The sequence below is a fragment of the Dromiciops gliroides genome, chromosome 3 (assembly GCF_019393635.1).
Source record: "Dromiciops gliroides isolate mDroGli1 chromosome 3, mDroGli1.pri, whole genome shotgun sequence".
NCBI classification, from domain to species: Eukaryota; Metazoa; Chordata; class Mammalia; order Microbiotheria; family Microbiotheriidae; genus Dromiciops; species Dromiciops gliroides.
Genome location: NC_057863.1, coordinates 468,518,610 through 468,535,207, shown reverse-complemented (window position 1 = coordinate 468,535,207; position 16,598 = coordinate 468,518,610).

Sequence of the window (16,598 nt, the reverse complement as noted above, 5' to 3'; positions counted from 1 at the left end):
AGCACCTAGATGTTGTTGGGTTTTTTTATGAATTCAAGTAACCTGCATGAGATTAACTATATCCTTGGGTACTAAAAGAAAATGATAGTTATGATTGTTGATTGTTGTTGTTTGAAAGTCTGTGAATAATGGGAGAGGTACCATGAGAGAAGAAGAAATACAATCCTTAATTTCAGTAAGGAAAAGAATAAAATCTTCAAACTATAGGCTAGTGAGCTTGGTTTCTATTTCTGGATGAAAAATGCATTAATAATATATATTTTTAAAAAGGTAGCTGGGTGGGCAGTTAGGTGGTGCAGTGGATAGACCACCGGCCCTGGATTCAGGAGGACCTGAGTTCAAATCTGGCCTCAGACATTTGACACTTGCTAGCTATGTGACTCTGGGCAAGTCACTTAACCCTCATTGTCCTGCAAAAAGGAAAAAAAAAAGGTAGTTGGGGGAATCAAGAATAAAGAAAGATGTTTTAAAAAAAAACAAAATAACCTGTATAGTTTTGTCAAGAATTAGTTATCGCAAACTAACTTTGATTACTTTTTTATGGGTTTATTGAACTGTTAGGTTAGGTGAATGCTGTAGATAGAACTTACATAGACTTTAACAAAACATTTAATAAAGATTCTCAGGCTTTTGTTATGGAAAAATACAAAGAAGCAAGACTACCTAGAGTACAGTTAGATTAAGACCCACTGGAATGGGTTGCCTAACAAAGTATGTCTTTTAACTTGGAAAGAATCTATTGAGGAGCATCCTCAAAAGCCTCTGTCTGAACTTGTTCTGTTTAACATTTTTATCAATGATATAGATAAAGGTAGAGGTGGCGTGCTTATCAGATTTATAGATGGCACAAATCTGTAAGGAATAGCAAATATTCTGGATGATAGAAAGCAGATCCCAAAAGATCCTGATAGACTAGAATATAAAGCTGGGTCTAATGTGATAAAATTAAATTGTGATAAATATCATCTCTCATCAGGGTTCAGAAAATGAAATTCACAACTATAAGGCAAGGCAAGCATGGTTAGATAAGTTATTCTGAAAAATATATATCTAGGGGATTCCGTGGACTTCAAGGCTCAATTGGAGCCAACAGTGGGATAGGATAGCTTAAAAGTCAATATGGCCTTGTTATAGAAGGATATAGAGAGGAATTTTTATATGTTATATATTATCTATATACATATTTATTAACATATATGTTATATGTATATTCTATAACTTGTTATAGAAATATAACTTCCAGAAATAAGAGGGTAGTGGTCTCATTATATATTACAAATTTAGACCACATCTGTAATGTTAGATTTAGGCTTGGATTCTCCATGTAAGAAAGGGCATCGAAAACTTGGAGAGTATTCAAAAGAATACAACCAAGATGGTAAAGGGACTTGAGTCCCTTCCATATGAGGAAATGCTGAAAGAATAGGAATTATTAGGCTAAAGACTCAGGGAAAACATGATAAGCATTTGTAGGATCTATCAAGTGGCCCAACAATTCTATAAAATAATTTGGAATTATGTAAGAAAAAATGCAGTTATTCATATTTTTTTTTTCTTTCAGCAATTTCACTACTAGGTTTGTGCCAATAGGGAGTAAACAACAGAAAGAATTACAAAGCTTTTAAAGCAGCACTATTTGATAATATTAAAAAAATGGAAACCAAGTATATACCCACTGATTCAAAAATGGTAACAACTGGGATATACAAATAAAGTAAAATATCATTGCATTGTGAGGAATAAAAAATATGAAGAATTCAGAAAAACATGAAAAAACTTGTATAAACTCATTCAGAGTGAAGAAAATAGAACCTAAAGATGAAGAGAGAGAGAGACAGAGAGAAAAGAAAAAGGGGGTGGGAGGGAAGAGGAGTGGGGAGAGAGAGAAAGAGAGAGAGAGAGAGAGAGAGAGAGAGAGAGAGAGAGAGAGAGAGAGAGGGAGGAAAGGGAGAAAGGAGAGACAGAGACAGAAAGAGACAGAGGAAGAGAGAGGGAGAGAGAGAGGAAAGGGGGAAGAGAGAGAGAGAGAGAACAATCTAATGTAAATAAAGACAATAATACCTCTCAGGGTTGTTTTGATAAAATGAGGTAATACTTGTAAAGAGATTTGCAAACCTGGAAGCCCTATATAAATGCTATTTATTATAAGGAAACAGAATTGAGGTAAAATACAATGAATTATATTGGTTCTAATTCAATAAAATTAAAGCATACATCCTTTCTGATAACAAAGTGGGATAGTATTGGTCACTCAATTAGGAAATTTAGTTTTTCTATGGGAAGGGACTAAGGAACTATTTTTTTTCTAGGGAAATGACTGATGAGTGTTAAAGCAAAATGTGTCAATGAAAAAAAGTAAAAAGGTCATCAGATAAAGCAATTAAGAGGTCAATGGAAATCATTGAAAATGCAGTTTCAATAGAGTAGTAAGACTCAAAAGCCACATTGCAGGAGGTTAAAGAATGAGTGAGCTATATGGGAAAGCAAAATCAAGTATTAAGAGGTTTTCTAGTTTAATATTTAAGAGGAGTGAGATAGGACAATATATTGGGGGAAGGGGTCTCAAGGTCAAGAGAATGTTTTCCAATAATACAGGTGATGTGAATTTCTTTCTGGGTAATCAAGAAAAACACTAGCTAAAGGAGAGGTAAGACATTAAAAAATAAAAACTGCATGCCTTTATGGTATATGGGAAGGTCTAGGATCAAAGACAGAAGCAGAATGGTCTACTTTGGAAAGGAGAGGGGCTACTCATGCTCTGACACTGGAGCCTAAGAAGAGATGTAGAGGATAGGAAAGGAAGTTACTAACCATAGATGATTTCAATCTTTCAAGTATGAAGCACAGTCATCTGCTGTGAGAGAAAAGATAGAGGGGAGAGTTAGGAACTTGGAAGAGAATAAAAGTTTGGAACAGCTCCTGTACAGATTGTGGGGGAAATAAGTCAGAAATACTTAAAAGAAATATTATGTAGAAGTGAGGGTTCAGTTAAAGTTAGAAAAACAATGAATGTCTTGGATTCACTCAATAGTTTTATGTCTTCTACTGGCAGCATTCAGCAGCTCAGGAGATAGAGCAGAAGGGATGGGAATGACCCACGGTTGAGGATTAAAAGGGTATGAATAGGGGCAGCTAGGTGGAGCAGTGGATTGAGCACCAGCCCTGGATTCAGGAGGACCTGAGTTCAAATCCGGCCTCAGACACTTTACACACTTACTAGCTGTGTGACCCTAGGCAAGTCACTTAACCCCAATTGCCTCACCAAAAAAAAAAGGGGGGGTATGAATAGCAGAAGAACAAAGAAGTAAGAGATTTAAGTGGAGGACAGTTGTCTGGTCAACTGCTGGGTACAGATTTGGAAGGGAGGAAAGTGAAGCCAGAACAAGGGTGATAGAGTAGAAAAGCAGGGAGAAATTTGAGGAACCAGAGGTCATGATGAAGACAAAGAACAAGTACAAGAGAAAGTGGGAGAGGTGGAAGTATGGTGAGTAGAGAGAATCAGCAGAAGACCTTAGAGGTGAAATAGTTTAGGGGTAAGAGTAAAGTGTAGGAGGGATTTTTACCCTTTTTTTTGTCATGGATGACTTTAGCCCCCTCATTAGAATAATGCCTTTAAACACACACACACACACACACACACACACACACACACACAAATAAAGGATTACAAAGGAAACCAATTATATTGAAATATAGTAATCAAAATATTTTAAAAAACAATTTAATAGAACCCAGGTTAAAGAATCCCAGGTATAGGTATGACCATTTCTAATGGTGATATACTTAAGGAAAACTAATTATGTACTTAACAGAAGTTGATGACATTGAGGGGTAGAAAGTTACCATTATGATTATTGTCACTAAGGATAAGGTTAAGTGTTGTGGTACTGAAAGACTGCAAATCAGGTGCTGAATTCAGTGAGGAAGAAGGGTGAATAGTGAAAGTATCACTGATAGGAAACTGGAAGGAGGGGCAGCTAGGTGGTGCAGTGGATAAAGCAACAGTGCTGGATTCAGGAGGACCTGAGTTCAAATCCTACTTCAGACAATTGACACTTACTAGCTGTGTGACCCTGGGCAAGTCACTTAACCCTCATTGCCCCACAAAACCAAACAAACAAAAAAGACCAAAAACAAAAACAAAAACACTGACTTAAAAAAAAAAAAAGCTGACAGGGACCACAGAGGACATCTAGTCCAAACCCTTCATTTGAAGGATAAGAAGTTTGAGGTCCTGAGATGTTAAGTAACTTTCCTGAGGCCACACAAATGATGTGCATCAGAGGACGTATATGAATTCAAGTGCTCTGGCTCCAGAATCAGGATTCTTCACACTACATCACATTGTCTCCTAGCACATGAAATGTTTATGTAAAATGCTCCACGAATTTTAAAGCACTATATAAAGTCAATTTTATTTGCCCATACTACAACTCTGGGTTCATACTCTACCAATCAGAAAATATTCTGATTGCATGGCTAATTGGGGATAATTCATCCACACTCCTGCCAAATCACTGTCTAAACTCTGTTTCCACCCCACCCCATTTAAGGGGTAAAAAAGGAAATATACATAGATACAATATTTTCATAATACTTAAAATTGGATATACTACCCTTTCCAAAGCAGAAAAAGACAAGTTGATGTGTTACATAGGTTGAAAAAAAGCAATGAAATAAATATTAGATATTGTCTCCATCCTCCCTCCACCAAAGGTTAATTCAGATACCTCATCATGGTATGAAGGTATCTCTGAGATATCTCCAAGTCTAGGTCAATGGAAGAGGAGCACCAGCAGGTTCTACCATGTTAGAAAGACTGAGAATGATACTGAAAATAGAGAATGCTTCCCAAGAATCAATCTAACTGATCATGGAGAGAGTTTCACTGCCAGTCTGCAGGATACTTAGTAATGAACTATTTGGCATGGCAATCAAAGAAACAAAGTATAATGCAAGATGGCTCCAGTCCTGTGTTCTTCTTCTGCAGCAATAGTGGCAAGGTATCCCCAAAAAAGATACACAAGATCCTAAGAATCAGTTTTTAGACCATCTATGAATATTTGCCTAGCTCTTGGTGCTTTAAATGTGATGTTCTTGAAGGCACTAACTGCAAAAGCATGGAGAAACTGAAACATATTGACAATGTTATAAATAAAACCAGAAGACAAATCCTACAGCTAAATGGCTAGGGGTTCATAAGTTCCCCTTAAAAAGATTTATTTTATTTTATTTTTTAAAGAGATTTTTTAAAAAGAGTTCACAGAATTAGCTTTTTTTTAAATCCAAAAGCAACAAGAAACATCATTTCATGGAATATTTGGTCATCATGTATTGCAGATATAGAGATAATCTACAAAAAGCTCAGTAAGACACTCCACATCAAATCAGCATACTTTTTTGGTAACTTCAATGCAAAGAAGAGTATAGATGAGGGAGGAGAGAATTATAATGGGAGGCAAACATGAGTCAGTAAGAAGGAAGGTCAGACAGTTTAAGACTATAGTAAAACCTTATGCCTATGCATCATGAATACTTTATTCAAGAAAGGGATCAGAAGGCACTGGACATAGTGAACACTGAATAACATTACCAAAAGAAAAGAACTTGATGATATTTGAATAGACAGGAAATGACACACTGCTGATGGGAGAGTCATTCCTGAATTAGCTGTCTGTATAATCAGAGCATGAACTTGTCAAAGCAAAAATCAAAACTGATACAGAGCTAAAATAAAACAAAAATGATTGAATGAAATACAGTGTGCTTAGGGCTTACTGTGTGCAAAGTATTGTGTGAAGAACTAGAAAGCAAATATAGAAGCAAAAAAGTACCTTCTCTCAAAGTGCTAACATTCTAACAGCGGGAGAGAATATATAATAAGAAGTTTCAGTCCCAAGTCAAACAGTAAAATGGGAAAAAGATATAGTTTGCAATTAAAACGATGACAGCATGACCTATTTTTTAAAGTTATTTCTGCTGAAAAATGGGATATGGATGGAAGCAAGAACATTAGCAATGATTAGTCTCATACTGAAGTTTACCATGTAAGTCAATTGAAACTTGAGACCAAAAGAAACTTGTCAGCAGACCCTTGACTCATCGGCTCAACGAAGAGATGTGTCATTGAAGGCCAACACTTGTTCAGAACATAAAGCCTTATGGAGAAGGACATTAGATGATTATAAGCAGTATTACTGCATAAAATGTAGAGAAGCTATGAAAGGAAAAGATAGAGCTTGGTAAGAGACCCAATAAGCAAGGTCATCCCAGAGGTATTTAAATATGGGACTGGATGAACAACAAATGGACTAAAGGTGGAAAAGGGTGTTAAAACAAATACTTTCTACTATCAAAGACAGAAGAGAGAACACATCTGGTTTCTGGCATTACTGTTCCAGATGTGCTTACAAGCAAGGCAGAAATGGCAAAGAAGAAGACACAGGTGGCAAAGGCAGCTGGTTAGGACAAAGTATACCCAGAGAAGGCTTGTGCTGGAGGTGACATGCTTTTAACAACATTGAGTTATTAATTTTAAGTTACCTGAAGAAAGGGATAATGCAAAAAATTTTTAATTAAATTAAATTTTAAGTTATCTGAAGAAAAGTTGTGGAAAACAAATTTTAGATCTTACTATTATTCAAAAAAAATTTTTAAACCAAGAGAATATCAAGGACTTTTAACATGTATGCATACTTTCCTATTAATAAAAAATATTATAAGAACAATCCACATACACATTAAGGGCATTTTTGAGAAAAATATTAGATAAGAATAGGTAGGTTTTTGCAAGAGATATTCCACAGTATACCACACCTTTACCATTACACAAGAAACTGAAAGAAGTAGAGAGGGGCAGCTAGATGGCTCAGTGGATAAAGCACCAACCCTGGATTCAGGAGGACCTGAGTTCAAATTTGACCTCAAAAACTTGACACTTACTAGCTGTGTGACCCTGGGCAAGTCACTTAACCCTCATTGCCCTGGGTGGGGAAGGGAACAACCTTCAAATTCAAGATGGATGGAATCACAGTGGCAACCCCCACAAGCTAAGTATCAGTGGACCTAGGCCTGGGGTCCGACTACGAGCTAAGGGTTGGGATATGATTTTTCCCCAGAAGACTAATTTTGCTGCATCACAGAAATTTTGGAACATCATTCCATGGTTCCATGCTCTCCTCAAAATGTTCCCTGCCTCATTGGATAAACCCAAACAATGGAGGGACTTCAGCGTTATATAAATCCAGCATATGCCATTTCAATCCTAAGCGTTCTAAATAAGGAGCATCTCAAAGGACAACTCTGTGATGTTCTTTTTTTTGTTGTTGTTGTTGTTGTTGTTTTCTTTTTTTGCGGGGCAATGGGGGTTAAGTGACTTGCCCAGGGTCACACAGCTACTAAGTGTCAAGTGTCTGAGGCTGGATTTGAACTCAGGTACTCCTGAATCCAGGGCCGGTGCTTTAACCACTGCGCCACCTAGCCGCCCCTGTGATGTTCTTTTAATAGTGGTTGAACAAAGATTTCAAGCTCATAAAAACATCTTGGCTGCCAGCAGTGAATATTTTCAGATTTTATTCACAAATAAAGAAAATTAGTCCCAAACAGTAAAAAAGAAAGAGAAGTAGAGAATACAAGATCCCATTATAATTTTTTTTAACAGTAAAAGATACGTTTGATTTCTCAGAACAAAATAACACCTTAAAGATTCTCCTCCAACAACATGTTTCTAAGGCATACATGAAAATTATGCAAACTTCTTTGATCTGATGAACTCATTCATGCTAAAGTGTTAGGTCTTTGATGGATTATCTCCTCTTAGTTATAGATCACAGATTCGGAAGGGATATAAGAGGTCATATAAGCCAAGTCATTTTCAAGATAAGATTCAGAGAAAGGAAATGTCTTGTCCAAGATTGAATAGGCAATAAGTAATAAAGCCATTATTCAAAACTACTTCCTTTGCTACTAAAATCTCATGATATTGTTGCCATATCACTTAATGGTATTTATATATACGCACACCAGAAATAATATTAATGGTGAAAATTGCTGAGAGTTTAGACAAGGAGGCTTTTCTTTTATGCAGAATCATAGAATCTTAAATCTCCTCATTTAACCTGTATCCCCAGCAAATGCTCGTTGGTTGATTGATTGATTCTTCTTGAAAACTCTCAATAATGAGGAACTTTAAACCTTCCTTTCTACTTTTTTGTTTTGTTTTGTTTAGTTTTGTTTTTTGCGGGACAATGGGGGTTAAGTGACTTGCCCAGGGTCACACAGCTAGTAAGTGTCAAGTGTCTGAGGCCGGATTTGAACTCAGGTACTCCTGAATCCAGCACTGTTGCTTTATCCACTGCACCACCTAGCTGCCCCCTCCTTTCTACTTTTTAACAACTCTCATTCTTAGAAAAATTGAGACATGAATTCATTGCTGGTGGAATTGTGAACTGATCCAGCCATTTTGGAGAACAATCTAGAATTATGCCCAAAGAGTTATTAAACTGCCTATGCTCTTTGACCCAGAAATACCACTACTAGGTCTATTTCCAAAAATTATTAGAAAAAAGGAAAAGAATCTATATATTCTAAAATGTTTATAGCAGCTCTATTGTGGTGGCAAAGAACTGGAAATTGTAGGAATGCCCATCAATTGGGGGATGGCTGAACAAGTTGTGGTATATGATTGTGATGGAATAGTACTGTGCTACAAGAAATGATGAGCTCAATGAACTTATAAAAACATGGAAAGATCTGCACAAAATAATGAAGAGATAAATGAGCAGCACCAAGAAAACATTATATACAGTAACAGCAATATTGTTTGAAGAACAACTTTGAGAGAATATTATTTTTAATATTAGAAATACTCAAATTAACTATAAAGGACATATGAAGAAAGATGCTGTCTACATCCAGAGAAAGAACTGATATAATAGACATATGTATGAAATAATTGTATATGTATACATATATATAAAAACTATTATATATACTACATATATATACCTATTTGTATATATTATATATATATATATATATATATATATATATATATATATTTGTGTCTAATGGCAGCCATCTCTAGGGTGGGGTGTGGGAAGAAAAAAAGGGAGGGAAATAGATTTACATGATACCTTTGTTGAATATTTCAAAACAATAGAAAGTTGTAGTTTCAAGTACAATCATCTTTTTTATTATACTATGGTATGGAAATGCTTGTTTTATTTCATAAATTAAAAATAAGATAAATTTTCAAAAGAAAAAAATTTTACTCCAAAACAAAATCTACCTCCTTGCTATTTTTTTATCCTAGTTCTACCCTCTGGGCCAAGCAGAATCAGTTTAATCCCTCTTTGCACATTATAGCTTTTAAATTTATTCTTCTTAGAGTGAAGCCAACTAGCCCCAGGAATGACCACATCTGTTTGGGGTTAGCCTGAGGAGTGTATGTGTGTGTATTGTGGTAAAATATGAAAGTTTTTAACAGTTGGTTAGGATAACTGAAAGACGCCAATTTTTCAAGGACCACCCTTTTGGGGAGGAGATGAACAGTCCGCCTGCTGCGCATGTCAGACTGCCTGCCGGGTACAGTCCGCCTGCTGCGCATGTCAGACTGCCTGCCGGGTTTTTTGACTTCCGGGGTGGAGAGAACGGGAGGAGCCTTTTTTGCCGGCTTGGCGGGACTCCTGGCGGCACGGCACAGACGGTCTGACTCACTCCAAAGGTGGCCTAAATCGGTTTGGTGAGTTTTTATAAGGAATATAGACTAAGCCTAGATTTAAGACGATTTGTACTGTATTTCTATTTTCCTATCCTTCTAATCAACAACACCTTATATACAATAAAGGCTCTATCTAGAAAACCAGAAGCTTCTTCCATTTACTAGTCTGGGAGATAAATTAAGGGAAAGGTTAAGTAGGGGGGATTTATGATCTAATATCCAATTTTAAATCTCACAGTTTGGCGACCCCGAAGGGACCTTAAGGACCCTCCCACCCTCCCTAGTTTGGCCATAAGCCGGCTAATTCGGTGGATTTTCCAAATACCCCCCCCCCCCCCACGGACTTTCCCTTTGTCTAATCTCCCTTAAAGACTTTAAGCCTCTAAAAGTCTTGCTTTAAACAGAAAAGCCAGCCCAGTTTAAAGGGCAAGATGCTCGAATATTCTACTATCCCTTTGATTTTTCTCATCGGAATGTATTGGGACAGCATAACATCCCGACTTAGAGGAATAGTTTACTCAATGGTCCTTCATAACATTATTGGTTTTTTCCTCATTCAGGCAGCAAAAAGTTTTTTGTATAATAGTATACGTGAGAATCTTTGGGAAAATACGTTTAATATAAGTAGAAATTTTATGCCTGCAATTGAAATACCTTTTAATACCACATCCATAGTTCATACGACTAAGGATTTTATTTTTTTTTGTTTTTTTTTTGTTTTTGTTATTATTGTTTTTGTTATTATCATTGTTATGATATGGGGGAAACTCTCACATATGGAGAGAGACCTCAAAATGGCTGTTTCTACTAGAGATGATCCAAGTTCAGAATCAGATCAGCAGAAACTACTCCCTCTGCAGGAAGCTATAGAACATAGTAAGAAGGGAGTGCCAATTCAAGTCAGAAAATATAGCCCCTTTAGACCAAGTGACTTGAGCGCATGGAAATCAATCATCCCTAGTTTTGAGAAAAATCCAAACACTGTAATTTCACAGTTAAGGACTATATTTAATGCATATCAACCCAGTTGGGCTGATGTTACTTGCCTTTTGGAAACTTTACTGTCCCCAACTGAGATTACAGATATTATCTCAGCAGGAAATGCCCTTGTTGCGAAAGGTAAGGCCGATGTGGAATGGCCTCTAAAGGATCCAGAGTGGAATTATAATGATGATAGGGATTTCCAAAGATTAAAAGATGCTAGAGAAACACTTCTGAAGGGAATGGAATCTTGCTCTAGAAAACCGGAAAACTGGCAGAAATTTTTAAGCCTACCTCAGGAGGCTAATGAAAGACCAAACAGATTTTATGATAGACTTTGTGAGGCCGCTAGACAGTACACCAGATTGGATCCAGTAGATTTAAGAGATTCCTGTATCATTCTCAACACATTTGTTTATAATTCACTGCCAGAAATACGCAGATACTTTCTGAAACAATGTCCAGACTGGAGAAATCTCTCAGTAGATAGAATTAAGGAACTTGCAAATTATGTCTTTGACTCACGTGAGGAAGATCCAGATCACCCTAAACAGAGCATTCTGGAACCAGCGATTCCTAGTCAGCCATGTGGACACCGGAGCAAGGACACTAAGGTGTGTTGTTACTGTCGTAAGGAGGGGCATGAATTGAGAGAATGTAGGACTTGGAGAAGAAATTCTAATTCTAATTACAGGCGAAATCAAAATAGAAATAGATCTTTTTGGAGGAATACAGAAAGGCAGTACCAGAATAATGGTAACCAAGACCCCCCTCAGAAGAGGACACAGGAATGATGGTGTCTTGGGGAGGAATGGAACATAGATAATGAAAGCCATATATTCCCAGATCCGGATTTTTTGAATGCACTTGTGCCAGTCCATTCACCTCCCCAGAGTAATGAACCACATGTCACCTTAAAAGTGGGGGAGACTTATTATGATTGTCTGCTAGACACAGGAGCCTCTAAATCAGTATTAGTAAGCAAACCAGATGCTGGGTGTAGACCTGTAGGATTTTTGAATGTAGTGGGAGTCTCAGGAAAGAGCCAGAGAGTGGCAAAATTGAATCCTCGCATGGTATCTATGGGGCCCTTAACAGTAGAACATTCATTTTTACTCATGCCTGATGCCCCTGTAAATTTATTAGGTCGTGATCTCCTTTGCAAGCTTAGAGCAACCATATCTTGTGCTCCAGATGGGGCTGTCTCCTTACAATTGCCAGAGGATACTGTTCATTTATTACCAATTTTACTTACAGAAGCTCAAGGAACAGCAGGGGAGGTATCCAAAATCCCCTCTGACATTCCTGAGTCTTTATGGGCCTCATCCCCTAATGTGGTGGGGCTCCTTAAGTCTGCCATGCCTGTTACCTTTAAAGTTAAGGGGGGACCACCCCCCTCCATTCCACAGTATCCATTGTCTAGGGAAGCAATAGAAGGGATCACCCCTATAATTGAGGCTTTGAAAAGCCAGAGCATTATTATTCCATGTCATCACTCTCCATGCAATACTCCCATTTTGCCAGTTAAAAAACCCAAGCCTGGGCCAGATGGTAAACCTGTTTATCGTTTTGTGCAAGATCTTAGAGCGATTAATAATTATGTTATTCCTAGACATTCCATAGTTCCAAACCCGGCTACGATAATTTCATCGATTCCCTATGAATCTACATGTTTCACAGTGGTAGACCTTTGCTCTGCCTTTTTCTCCATACCAGTACATGAGGACTTCCAATATTTATTTGCTTTTACCTGGAAAAATAGACAGTGGACCTGGACTAGACTCCCACAGGGATTTGTAGACAGTCCCACATTATTTTCCCAAATTTTACAGCAGGATCTGGCCTCTATTACCTTTAAGGGCTCCATACTAGTACAATATGTTGATGACTTACTTTTGGCCTCTCCTAATGCTGAAATTTGTCAGGAAGATAGCCGTCACTTACTGCTGGAGCTGCACAAGAGAGGACACAAGGTTTCCAAGACAAAGGTACAATGGTGTTTGCCCCAGGTAGAATATTTAGGATTTATTTTGGCTGCTGGAACTCGCTCTGTCTCTTCTAAGCGAGTCCAGGCCATTCAACAACTCTCTGCCCCCACTACTAAGAGGCAGTTGAGAGCCATTCTGGGAGCAGCTGGGTACTGTAGACAATGGATACCCTCTTTTGGTGAAATTACTAAACCCCTCATAGCTCTTACAAAAAGTTCTGTTCCAGACATTTTACAGTTGGATCCCCAGCATCTCTCAGCCATAAAAGAATTAAAACGGGCCTTGTTATCAGCACCTGCCCTAGGACTGCCAGATTATAGTAAGCCTTTCACTCTCTTTGTGCATGAACAAAGGGGGGTGGCTTCTGGAGTCCTGACTCAGTCACTGGGGCCTAACCAGCGTCCTATAGCCTACTATTCAATTCAGCTGGACCCTGTAGCGGCTGGAGCGCCACCTTGCCTTAGAGCAGTGGCGGCCACAGCGCTTTTGGTAGAAAAAGCCTCTGATTTGGTCCTAGGTAACCCTCTAACTGTGCAATGCCCTCACGAAGTGGAGGCTCTCTTACTACGTCACAGGACACAAGCCTTTTCAGATCAAAGGCTGGCTAAGTATGAAATAACCCTGTTAGGTAATGAGAATATCACTTTAAAACGCTGCACAGTTCTTAATCCAGCAACACTACTCCCTAACTTACCATTCTCGGGGGAACCGTTGCATGACTGTGCTTCTTTAGTTGATATGGCTGAAAAACCCCGTGACGATCTTTTTGATACACCTTTAGAAAATCCTGATCTTGTCCTCTATACAGATGGTTCCTCATTTATGAGAGAGGGAACCCGTTTTACTGGAGCTGCTGTAGTTTCTGATTATGACACCCTCTGGGCAGCTTCTCTGCCTTCCCATTTTAGTGCACAGGCTGCTGAACTTGTGGCTCTTACACAGGCCTGTAATATAGCTAAAGATAAGAGTGCCACCATTTTTACTGACTCGAAATATGGCTTTGGCATATGCCACTTTATTGGTATGATTTGGCGTCAACGAGGCTTTCTAACATCCTCGGGCAAGGCTATTGCCAATGGGGACCTTATCAAGGACCTCTTAGATGCCCTAAAACTGCCTTCTTCCCTAGCCGTTGTACATTGCCCTGCCCACACAGGGAATAGTGATCCTGTTTCAAAGGGAAATGCATGAGCCGATTCTGCAGCCAAGCTTGCTGCATTAGAAGCTCCTGAACATGTATTTAACCTTTCACCTTCTGAGGATATTCCTTCCAACCTAACCTATGACGATTCTGAAGTAGAAAAGTGGAAAAAGAAATTTAAGGTGAAACAGATCAATGGCATCTGGGTGTCTCCGGAAGGTAAGCCATTTCTTCCCCGGAAATTCTACCACCAGGTATGCCTCTCTGTTCACAGAAAAGGCCATTTTGGTACACAAGGCATTGTAGACTCTATTAAGAGAACCTGGATAGCACCAGGTGTGACTAATACAGCATCTCGAATCTGCTCGGGCTGCTCCACATGTCAGTCTTATAATCAGTATGCTTTTAAGGCCAAAGCTTATGGAGGGCGTCCTCTAGCATATACACCTTTTGAGCACTTACAAATTGATTATATTACTATGCCAAAAGCAGGACATTATAAATTTTGCCTTGTTATAGTTGATCAGCTCACTCGGTGGGTGGAGGCCTTTCCCAGCCCCCGAGCCACAGCTGCCTTTGTTGCCAAAATTCTTCTTAAAGAGATAGTACCTCGTTTTGGCCCACCAGCCCGCATCGATTCTGACAAAGGCACACATTTCACTGATTCGATTTTATCCCAAATCTACTCTTTCTTGGGAGTGACTCCAAAATTCCACACGCCCTACCATCCACAAAGTTCAGGCCAAGTCGAACGTATGAATAAAGAGCTTAAGAGTATGATTGGCAAATTATGTACTGAAACCCATTTGAAATGGCCTAATGTTCTACCATTGGCATTATTCTATCTACGAAGTAGACCAAGAGGAGAACTTCATATATCTCCTTATGAAATGCTTTTTGGTCACCCTCCTATCCAAGCTAAAACTTTTTCCCCAGTTTATACATCACTGGTGGGAGGTGATACTTCTGTTGCTTCCTATATACAGGAATTACAGACCAGGCTACGTGAACTCCATGAGGCAGGAGCTGTGGTCCAGGCAGGACCATTAGACTTTTCATTGCATAACTTCAACCCAGGAGATAAAATATATGTAAAGAATTTTCAGAGAACCAGTGGAACTCAACCTGCCTGGGAAGGACCTTTTCAGGTATTATTGACAACTCCTACTGCCATTAAAATTGGTGAAAAAGACTCATGGATTCATTGCTCTCATATAAAGCCTGCACCATTCATAGGTGAAGAGATTTCAGATAGACCTGAGGTAGACGCTAAAGAGGTAAAAACCCTAATGATAGCAACTGTTAAAGAGCAAAGAAAGTTCAGAGGAAACAGGCAGTTCCCATTTAATAATCCCACTGATCAGTTAAATGCTTTGGGACTCAGTCTTCGTAAAGTATCAGGAGACGGAGGCTCTATCTAGAAAACCAGAAGCTTCTTCCATTTACTAGTCTGGGAGATAAATTAAGGGAAGGGTTAAGTAGGGGGGATTTATGATCTAATATCCAATTTTAAATCTCACAGTATGTGTGTGTATGTGTGTGTGCATGTATACATGCACATATGTGTGACAGTTCTTGAGTATGAGTATCATATGTACTATGCAAATTAAATAAGTGCCTTTCTTTCTTTATACTTCCGGCCTCTCCATCTAACTCTGCTATCCATCATCACAACCTTTACAAAAAAAAAATTAAAGAACCATAGTATTTTATGCTATTGTCTTTTTTGGTTATGCAAAGATGAATCATGAATTCAATATTTATTTTTACCCTTGCCCTTTGTTCAGTCAAGCAACCTATTTCAGAAGCATTATCATTCTCACCAAAATTCAGATTCCTTGCCAAATGAAAATTATTCCCTCTTACAGGAAAAAAAATGGAATTTTAACAATAGAAACCTGAAAATGTGTTGAAGTCATGAATGCATTTCCCTACACTATCTGTGCCTCTCACTTAGGGAGGCAGTACTCACATTTTAAGTTTTCACTAAAGGGGATGCCTCGCATATCATTTACTAAATTTACATCAAATACAATATAAAGTATCTACAACAGAGTGTCTAAGTATGGAAGTCAGTATTTTAATATAATTGCCCATTTATATTAAAAGCCTCTTGTAAAAATCTTTTCCCCCTCCTGAAATATCCCCCTTTTTCCCCAAGGAGAATAATAGTCATAATTATAGAGTAGTAACACATGACAGATAATGTTCCAATTTTAGAAAATTAGCTCTTTCTTAGACTTGCTATGAAACTCTTTTTTTTGGTTTGACTCTAGTATCAATGTCATATAGAATAAGGGTATTATTTGACTTTTAAGGGTAAAGAACTACCAAGCAGAGAAGTCACCAAGGTAAAATTGTTGTGTGAGCTCAGTTGTGCCACTTCCACAGAAAATCAAGATAACTAAAAAATATTTTTGTTCATTTCCAAGCAGTTACTTTTTGAGTTGCTTTTTGTCTCTTTTGAATTAAGAAAAAATGTGCTTATAGTATATTCATCCATTTGTTAGGCCTGGACTTGTATGAAGCAGACTGTAGAATTAAGATACAATTTACTTTTGGACCCAGCATAAGCTGTACCCAATTGTACCCAATCAATTCAAAACCAGTTCTAAAATTCAGTGTATTTCTTCAATTCTATAATATCCAAAGAGAATATAGTATAATAGAGAAAGCACTAGTTGAGGATCAGGAGATGGTTCTAGACACAATTCTCCCATTGGTTCATTGTGTAACCTTGGGCAACTTCTGCTCATCTGTGAAATGA